Consider the following 10,713-nt stretch of genomic DNA (forward strand, 5'->3'; position numbering starts at 1 on the left):
GTGTTACTAGTATTTAGAGATGTGACTGACTTCTCAATGATGATTTCTAGCTGCCGGTCTTGTTAATACTAATAATTTGTCTATAGATTATTTTATGTTCTCAATACTGGCAGTCAAACAAAAATAAAAATAAATTAAAAAAAAAATACTGGCAGTCAGCTACAAATAATGACAGCTTTTTTTCTTTCTTGCCAACCTTGATACATTTTATTTCTTTTTCTGGCCAGATTGCAGCTGCTAGGATCTTCAGGACAGTGTTGAAAAGAAGAGCCACTGGGGGGAGTGGCCAAGATGGTAGAGTGTGAAGACCCCTCCCATGGGCACACCAAAATTTCAACTACTTGTAGAGCAACTACTGATGAGAAAAACTGGAACACCAGCAGAAAAGACCTTCTACAACTAAAGATATATAAAAGGAACCACAACGAGATGGGTAGGAGGTATGGAGATATGGTGTAGTCAAGACCAATACGCCCAAGTGGGCAACGCACAAACAGGAGGATAATTATAATTGCAGAGGTTGTACCCAAAGAGCAAGGAGTCCAAGCCCCAAAGTGGGCTCCCCAGCCCTAGAGTCCTGCACCAGGAAGATGAATACCCAGAACATTTGGCTTTGAAGGTCAGTGGGGCTTATTTTCAGGAGAGCCAGAGGGCTGTGGGAAATAAGAGACTTGACTCTTAAAGGACACACATAAAATCTCACACACTCCAGGACCCAGGGCAGAAGCAGTAATTTGAAAGGAGTCTGGGTCAGATCCACCTGCTTATCTTGGAAAGCCTCCTGGAGAGGCAGGAGGCAAAAATGATACAGGCAGCAGCTATTTTGGGAAGCTTGTTCTATCACATGGACACTGGTGCTGGCAAGTGCCATTGTGGAATCATCCCTCTAGTTTATTAGTGCCAGCCCCTTTCACTAGCTTGTGGGCATGAGTGCTCGGACACCTCAGCCCCACCCACCAGACCTGGTGCTTTAAGAACCCCTTAGCCTAGAGCTCCTGAGAACCAGCCCTGCACACCAGTGGCCTGGCACTAGCCCCAAGACAATACTCATCCACCAGTGACCTGGCACTAACCCTCAGAATACCTGGGCCTCAGCCCTGCCCACCAGTGGGCTGACACCAACTCCAGGACCCACCAGCTCTGGGACACCTTGGGACCCTCAGTCAGCCATGGCAGAATCCAGCCTCATCCACCTGCTGACTGACACCAGCTCCAGAACCCCCAGAACCCTGCAGCGAGAGACCTTGGAACAGGGTTGCAACCACCAATGAAACTACTCTAGCTATGGGACCTGCCAGGACTCAGCTCCACCAAAGAGCAGGCCAACACAAGGCTCATGACCCTCTGGAGCCCCAGGCCAACCCACCATCAGTCCATTCCCAGCTCTGAGACACCCTAGCTTCTCAGCCAGCCACTCCAGTATTCAGTCCCACTCACTAGCTGGCCAACACCAGCTTTGGGACACAACGGACACCATAGTCATTGGCCTCAGGAACCAGCCCTATGCACCAGCAGGCAAACAATATATCTGGGACCCCCAGCAATGCAGTCACCCACACCAGAATCTGGGTCTGCCCACCAGTGAGCCAGCAATAACCCTGGGATCCCTGAAACTTCTCAGCCAGCAGTCTCTTGGCCCAGCCCAGCCCATAAGCATATATGCCGATTAAGTGGACAATCTAAAATGGACAAATTCCTGGAAATGTACAGTGTTCCAAGACTGAACCAGGAAGAAATAGAAAATATGAACAGACAAATTACCACTAATGAAATTGAATTAATAATAAAACAAATTCTCCAAAAGGCCAAGAACAAACGGTTTCATAGGTGAATTTTAGCAAATTTTTAAAAAAATATAGACACCTTTTCCTCTCAAACTATTCAAAAAAATTGCAGAGCAGGGAATGCTTCCAAACTCATTCTGTAAGGCCAGCATCACCTTGATGCCCAAACCAGAGAAAGATATCACAAAAAAAGAAAATTACAGGCCAATATCACTGAAGAATATAGATGCAAAAATCTTCAACAAAATATTAGCAAACCAAATTTGACAATACATTAAAAGGATCATACACCATGATCAAGTGGGGTTTATCTCAGGGATGCAAATATGGTTCAATATCCACAAATCAATCAATGTAATACACTACATTAACAAATTGAAATATAAAAAACATATGATCATCTCAATAGATGTGGAAAAACCTTTAACAAAATTCAACATCTATTTGTTAAAAATACTCAACAAATTGGGTATAATGGAACACAACTTAACATTATAAAGGCCATACATTATAAAGGCCATACATGATAAGTCCACAACTGACATTATGTTAAATGAATGAATTTCCCCTCAGATCAGGAAAAAGGAAAGGATGCCCACCCTTGCCACTTTTACTCAGCATAGTATTGGAAGTCCTAGCCACAGCAATCAGAAAAGAAAAAGAGATAAAAGGAATCCAATTGGAAAGGAAGAAGTAATACTGTCACTGTTTGCAGATGACATGATATTATACATAGAAAATCCTCAAGATGCCACCAAAAAAAAAAAAACAAACAAACTAGAGCTGATCAATGAATTCAGTAAACTTGCAGGATCTAAAATTAATATACAGAAATCTGTTGCATTTTGATACACTAAGAATGAACTATCAGAATGGTAAATTAAGAAAACAAGGCCATTTACAATTTTAAAAAAATAATAAAATACCTCAGAATAAATCTAACTAAGAAAGTAAAATACCTGTACTCAGAAAACTATGAGATGCTGTTGACAGAAATTGAAGAGGACACAAACAGATGGAAAGATATACTTTGTTCATGGGTTGGAAGAATTAATATTGTTAAAATGACCACACTACTCAAGACAATCTGCAGTCAGTGCAATCCCCATCAAAATACCAATGGTATTTTTCACAGAACTAGAACAAATAATTCTAAAATTTGTATGGAAACACAAAAAACCCCAAATAGCCAAAACAATCTTGAGAAAGCAGAACAAAGGTGGAGGTGCCATGCTCACTGATTTCAAACTATACTACACAACTACAGTAATCAAAACAGTATATTACTTGCACAAACACAAGACACATAGATCAATGGAACAGAATAGAGAGCCCAGAAATGAACCCACATTTATACACAAAGGAGGCAAGAATATACAATGGGATAAAGACAGCCTCTTCAATAAACAGTGTTGGGACAATTGGAGCGCTACATCCAAAATAATCAAATGGGACTACTCTCTCACACCATGCACAAAAACAAATTCAAAATGGATTAAAGACTTAAATGGAAGATCTGAAACTGTAAAACTCCTAGAAGAAAACATAGGCAGTATTCTCTTTGACATCAGTCTTAGTAATATATTTTTGGATATGTCTCTTCAGGCAAGGAAATCAAAAGCAAAAAAAAAAAAAGAAAAACCCAAATGGAGCTACAACAAACTAAAAAGCTTTTGCACAGAAAAGGAAATCACCAACAAAATGAAAATGTTGCCTACAGAATGGGAGGAGATATTTGCAAATGACATATCTGATAAGGGGTTAATGCCATAAATATAAAAAGAACTCATACAACTAAACATAAAAAAAAACAAAAACCTCATTAGAAAATGGACAGAGGATCTGAGCAGAAATTTTTCTAAAGAAGACATACAGATGGGGACTTCCCTGGTGGTCCAGCAGTTAAGATTTCTTGCTCCCAATGCAGGGGACCTGGGTTCGATCCCTGGTCTGGGAACTATATCCTGCATGCTGCAACGAAGATCCCACATGCCACAATGAAGACTCCAAGTGTTGCAACTAAGACCAGCACAGCCAAATAAATAAATTTTTTAAAAAGACATACAGATGGCCAACAGGCACAAAGAAAGATGCTCAACATCACTAATTATCAGGGAAATGCAAGTCAAAACCATAATGAGATACTACCTCACACCTGTTAGAATAGCTATAATCGAAAAGACACTAAGTAACAACTGTTGATGAAGATGTAGATAAAAGGGAACACTTCTGCACTGTTGGTTGTAATGTAAATTGGTGCAGCCACTATGGAAAACATAGTGGATATTCCTCAAAAAATTAAGAATAGAACTATCACATGATTCAGCAATTCCATTCCTGGGTATTTGTCCAAAGAAAACAAAAACACTAGTTCCAAAAGTTATATGCACCATTGTGTTCATTGCAGCACCATTTAGAATAGACAATATGAAATCAATCTATGTGTTTATTGATAGATGAATGGACATAGAAGAGGTGATATACATATATACAATGGAATATTACTGAGCCATACAAAGAATGAATTTTTGCCATTTGTGATAACATGAATGAACATAGAGGGCATTACACTAAATGAAATAAATCAGACAAAGACAAATTCTGTATGATTTCACTTATATGTGGAATCTAAAAAATAAAACAAATGAACAAACATAACAAAGCAGAAACAGAATTATAGACACAGAGAAAAAACAGGTGGTTGCCTGAGGAGAGAGGGATGGGGGGAGGAAAGAAATAGGTGAGGGAGATTAAGAGGTACAAACTTCTAGTTGCAAAATAAATGAGTCACAGGTATGAAATGTACAGTGTGATGAATATAGTCAATAGCTATGTAATGGGTTTGTATGCTGACACATCCTAACTAGACTTATCATGGTGATTATTTTGAAATGTACGGAAGTACCAAATCACTATGCTGTGTACCAGGAACTAACACAGTGTTGTAGGTCAATTCTACTTCAAAAATAAACAAACAAACTGATGGGAAAAGAGATCATATTTGTGGTTACCAGTCATGAGAGGTGAGAGGAGGGTGAACTGATTGAATGAAATCAGTCAAAAGGTACAAACTTCCAGTCATGAGATAAATAAGTATTAGGGATGTAATTTACAAAAAGATAAATATAATTAACACTGATGTATGTTAGATATGAAAGTTTTTAAGAGAGTAAATCCTAAGAGTTCTAATCAAAAGAAAACTTTTTTTCTTTTTCTTTAATTTTGTATCTATATGAGATGTTCACTAAACTTATTGAATGTGATAATCATTTTATGGTGTAAGTCAAATCATTATATTTTAAACTTATACAGTACTGTATATCAATTATATCTCAATAAAACTGGAAGATAAAAAAGAACCATTAATGGACACATTTTCTTGCTTCTGATGTTAAGTAGAATACTTGCTATGTTTTGTGTGTTTGTGTGTATGTGTGGATATATCTTTTGTAAAATTAAGAAAGTTTCTATTTCTATTTTACTAAGAGCTTTTATCAATAATTGTTAAATGTTATACAATGTTTTTTTCTGCAACTATTGCAATAATAGTAAGTTTTCTACATTAAAATTTTAATACAGACACTTAGATATTCTACTACTGAACAAACTTTCTATTCCTCTAATTAAACCAACTCTAACTTCATATATCACCTTAACAGTATGTTTGAGAGCTTAATTCAAGTGCATTTAGAATTGATTCTTTAGTCAGGAGGGAGATTCAGGCTACAATTACCTTGTTTTGTATTCTTGTCTGAATTTGGTATCAAGCACATACCATTTTTATTAAAAAAGTTGGGGAATGGTCCCCGTTTTATATTTTCTGAAAATACATTAAGGTCAAAATTATATGTTTCTTAAATTATTGGTGAGATTCATAAAATTATCTGGACCTAGGGTTTTCTTTATGATACTCTTTTGATCTAGTGATTCAATTTTTTTTATTGCTACATGAGCATATAAATGTATTTCTTGCTTTATAACAACACAGATTTCTATTTTGGATTGGTAATTTCTATTTTTCTAGAGCATTGTCTATTTTAAATATTTTTCAAGATTTTTGCCATAAGGTTTTTAGAATACTTAAAATACCTCCTGTGTTTTTATTTTGTTCATTTATTCATTCCTAATCTTTTTGTTGTGACGTTTAATGTTTTTGATTAGAGTCTGTCAATTGCATTAACCATTCCAATTTTTTTGTTTATACTCTCTATCTTGTTTTCTATTTTCATTTGTGCCTGCTCTTTCCTTTATTATATCCTTTCTTTCACTTTGAGTTCATTATGTTGTTCTTTTTCTAATTTGTTAAGAAATGCTTAACAAATTAGAAATTTGTTGAAATGCTTATTGAAATTAGAAATGCTTATTGAAATGCTTATTTCATCAATTTTCAACTTTATTTTAATAAGACTTTAAGTCTATAAGTTTACCTTCACAAGTTCTGACAAGTAATATTTATATATTTTTTGCTTTAATTATAATATTTCTAAATTTCCATTAGAACTGTGTTTTTTAATTTCTAAAAGTTTGGAATTATTTTAATTATATTTATGTTATTATTTTCAACTTAATTGCATTGTAATTAGAGAATGTAGCATAAGAATTTCTCTATCTTGGTTTTTTGAAATGCCAATAATTACACATTTTATTATTTCTTTAGCTTTATGTTTACTTTTTTTCTTTGCTCATCATTCCTCTTGCATCTCATACATTTCTGGGATTATTTCCCTCCCTCAAGTTTCTTTATTGAGTTTCTGTAGCACCCCAAACAGATGATATTAAAAGTAGAGGAAAGATAGATGGGGGTGGAGACGCTTCTGGAAGTAACATCACGATAGCAGCCCAAGGAGAACCCCAAGTTCAGTTTAAGCTTGTATTGGTTGATGATGGTGGTACTGGAAAAACTACAGTCCTGAAACGTCATCTGACTGGTGAATTTGAGAAGAAGTAGGTAGCTACCTTGGATGTTGAGGTCCACCCCTTTGTGTTCCATAACAACAGAGGACTTATTAAGTTCAATGTTTGGGATACAGCTGGTCAGAAGAAATTTGTTGGACTGGGAGATGGCTATTATATCCAAGCTCAGTGTGCCGTTATGAATGTTTGATGTAACATCAAGAGTTACTTACAAGAACGTGCCTAACTGGCACAGAGATCTGGTACTACTATGTGAGAACATCCCCATTGTGTTGTGTAGAAATCAAATGGATATTAAGGACAGAAAAGTTAAGGTAAAGTCAATTGTCTTCCACTGAAAGAATAATCTTCAGTACTATGACATTTCTGCCAAAAGTAACTACAACTTTGAAAAGCCCTTCCTCTGGCTTGCTAGAAATCTGATCGGAGACCCTAACTTGGAGTTCGTCGCCATGTCTGCTCTCACCCCACCAGAGGCAGTCATGGACCCAGCCACGGCAGCGCAGTACGAGCATAATCTAGAGGCTGCTCAGACAACTGCTCTCCCGGATGAAGATGATGACTTGTGAGAAAGTGAAGCTGGATCCCAGCGTCAGAAGTCTAGTTTTATAGGCAACTGTCCTGTGATGTCAGTAGTGCAGCGTGTTTGCCACTTTGTTACATAGTTAAGCAGAACATGTGTTTAATCTTTGGGATGCTGAAGGAGATGAATGGGCTTCAGAGTGAATGTGGCAGTTAAAAAAATACCTTCATTTTTTGGACCTGCATATTTAGCTGTTTTGGAACACAGTGGTTTCCTCCTTGAATTTCAAGTATAAGACTGCTACAGTCACATCATAATATTCAGTGGTGGAATCTTGTTTGTTACTGTCGTTTCCATTCCTTTTTGTTTAGAATCAGAATAAAGTTGTATTTCAACTATCTTTAAAAAAAAAAAAAAGTAGAGGAAAGAAAATCCATCAAACCTACAATGGAATAACCATTAGGTTGACAGCTGCTCCAAGAACAATACTAGGTACCAAAAGATATTGAAATGGCATTTTCAAAATGTTGAGAAGAAATAACTAGCAAATTTAAAATTCTGTATCTCAGTGAAACTCTCTTTTAAAAGGAAGGAAAATAAAAATATTTTAAGCAAATAAAACCTGAAAAAATTTACTACCAACATAGGCAATATTTAAAAAGATGAAAAACTGATCATTTTCATGAATTATTGAAAGACATACAGATTCAGGGAGGCAAAAGATCATAAGCAAGATAAATAAAAGTCAATCCATAACTTTCTCATTCTCTTTAATCATTCTGGGCCCTAGAATGAAGAATATAAAAGGTCTTTTCACTTTATCCTTCATAGCCTTTTTTTTTTTTTTTTTTGTGGCACGTGGGTCTCTCACTGTTGTGGCCTCTCCCGTTGCGGAGCACAGGCTCCAGACGCACAGGCTCAGTGGCCATGGCCCACGGGCCCAGCCGCTCCGCGGCATGTGGAATCTTCTCAGACCAGGGCACGAACCCGTGTCCCCTGCATCGGCAGGCGGACTCTCAACCACTGAGCCACCAGGGAAGCCCCTTCATAGCTTTTAAGATCTCTTTAACTTTATTTCATTCTTTGTCTGTCTGTACTATAGTTGTATTCTTTTTTTAGATTTATTTTCAAGGTCCATCCTTTCTTCAGCTAGGTATAATTTACTGATCTATTGAGGTTTTAATTTTAATTATTAATATTCAGATTTCTAGAGCCTCTATTTGGTTCATTTTCAAATCTGATTAGCCAGTTTCAATAATCTTCTTTTATGTCCTCTTATTTTCATTTCCATTTACTATTTCTTGAAGTATATCATAGCTATTGAAGTATAAGCATAGTTATTTTGTATTCTGTTTCTCATAATTTCTGTAACTGCAATCCTTGCATATCTGACTCTAAATTTTTGACTTGGAGTTTTATGGGCCATACAGGTAGATCTCAGGCTTATGATTAGGAAATTTCAGGGTAGGTATATTTTTTTCTCTTCTATCTAGATCCAAAAACAAAACATGGTCATATGGTCACAATCTTATGTTGTGTGGTGGGGTTTTCCCCAGTTTACTCAGTGAGGGTATCACTCTTTGCAGATCTTGGTCTCATGCGAGTTTTCTTCTCTCTGATATCTCACTATACACACTCAAACCCCAGACTTTGTCTCTTGTTCATGATCCAGGTGATTTATTAAAACCCAGCTTCTGTCCACATTGATAGGTAGATAGTGCCAGGTCAAATGCCATCTCCAGTTCTCTTTTACTGCCATAGATTTATACCTCTTTGTTGTTTCTGGCCTCAACTCAGTCATGTATTTAAATATTCTATTTTATATATGTTTTATTAAAAAATACTATTTTTTAGAGCACTTTTAGATTCACAAGTAAATTAAGAGGAAGGTACAGAGATTTCCCATATATTCCCTGCCTCCATATGTGCATAGTCTCCACCAGAGTGGTACATTTGTTACAGTTGATGAACCTACACATCATAATCTCCTAAGGTCCATGATTTACATTAGGGTTCACTCTTGGTGTTGTACATTCTATGGGTTTGAACAAACATATAATGTAAAATATATAATCTCTAACATATAAAAAGTGCAATGACGTATATCCATCATTATAGTATCATACAGAACAAATTCACTGCCCTAAAATTCTCTGTGTTTCTCCTGTTCATCCTCCTTCTCCATCTTCCACCCCCTCACCACACACATGCATACCACTGATCTTTTCACCATCTCCATACTGTTGCCTTTTCCAGAATGTCACATAGTTGGAATCATAGAGTATGCAGCCTTTTCAAATTGGCTTCTTGTATTTAGTGATATGAATTTAAGTTTCCTCCATCTCTTTTCATGGCTTGAGAGCTCACCTCTTTTTAGCACTGAATAATATTCTGTCATCTGGATATACCACAGTTATTTATGCATACACCTACTGAAAGACATCTTAGTTGTTTCCAAGTTTTGGCAATTATGAACAAAGCTGCTATAAACATCTGCATGCAGATATTTGTGTGCACATAAGTTTTCAGTTCTTTTAGTTAAATACCCAGGAGCATAACTGCTGGATTGCATGGTAAGAGTATTGTTTTGTAAAAAAACATCAAGCTGTCTTCTGAAGTGTCTGTACCACTTTGCATTCCCATGAGCAATGTACAAGAGTTCCTGCTGCTCCACATCCTCATTAGCATTTGGTGTTGTCAGTGTTCTGGATTTTGGCATTCTAAGAATTATGTAGTCGTATCTCGTTTTAATTTGCATTACCCTGATAACATTGATGTGAAGCATTTTTTCACATGTTTATTTGTCACCTGTATATCTTCTTTGGTGATGTGCCTGTTAAAGATGTTTGGCCCATATTTAATTGGGTTGTTTGTTTTCTTATCATTGAGTTTTAAGGGTCCTTTGTATATTTTGGATAACAGTATTTTATCAGATGTGTCTTTTGCAAATATTTTCTCCTAGTCTGTGGCTTGTCTGATCATTCTCTTTACACTGTCTTTTGCAGAGCAGAAGTTTTTAATTTTAATGAATTCCAGTTTCTCAATAATTTCTTTCGTGCATCATGTCTTTGGTATTTTATCTATATGTTTTTATCCAGAATGTTTGATGTATTGCTTCACAAGGGGTTCACTGAATCTCTAGTATACTGCACAGCTAGAAGCAGAAATCCTCTTCATTGGATTGTTCTAGGTAAGAGCTAAGCACTTGTCTCTGTCTACATTAATTCCAGTGGACATCAGTTGACTTCTCCTATATTCTGTCACCAAGTTCCACTCCTGCCTTGCAACACTTGTTCAGCAAGTTTCTGCAGCTCAGTAAGCATCTAGACAGGCAGAGTGGGAAGGAAAGGGAAAAAAGACTACATAACATGTAGGTCCCCCTCCTAGCAGACATTCTTATTCTGAATAAATACATTTCTTGATGCTATTCTTATTTAGGTTGTTATGAGGGAGAAGTATACACAATAATAATGATCTTAAAAGAAAGTCTCA

General features: G+C 36.5%; 1 pseudogene; it reads left to right on the plus strand.

The window, feature by feature from the left end:
• The first annotated feature begins 6,880 nt into the window (after nucleotides 1-6,880).
• Nucleotides 6,881-7,267, plus strand: LOC115841290 (GTP-binding nuclear protein Ran-like; annotated as a pseudogene).
• The last annotated feature ends 3,446 nt before the right edge of the window (nucleotides 7,268-10,713 follow it).

Source organism: Globicephala melas, chromosome 10 (genome assembly GCF_963455315.2).
Source record: "Globicephala melas chromosome 10, mGloMel1.2, whole genome shotgun sequence".
Lineage (NCBI taxonomy): Eukaryota > Metazoa > Chordata > Mammalia > Artiodactyla > Delphinidae > Globicephala > Globicephala melas.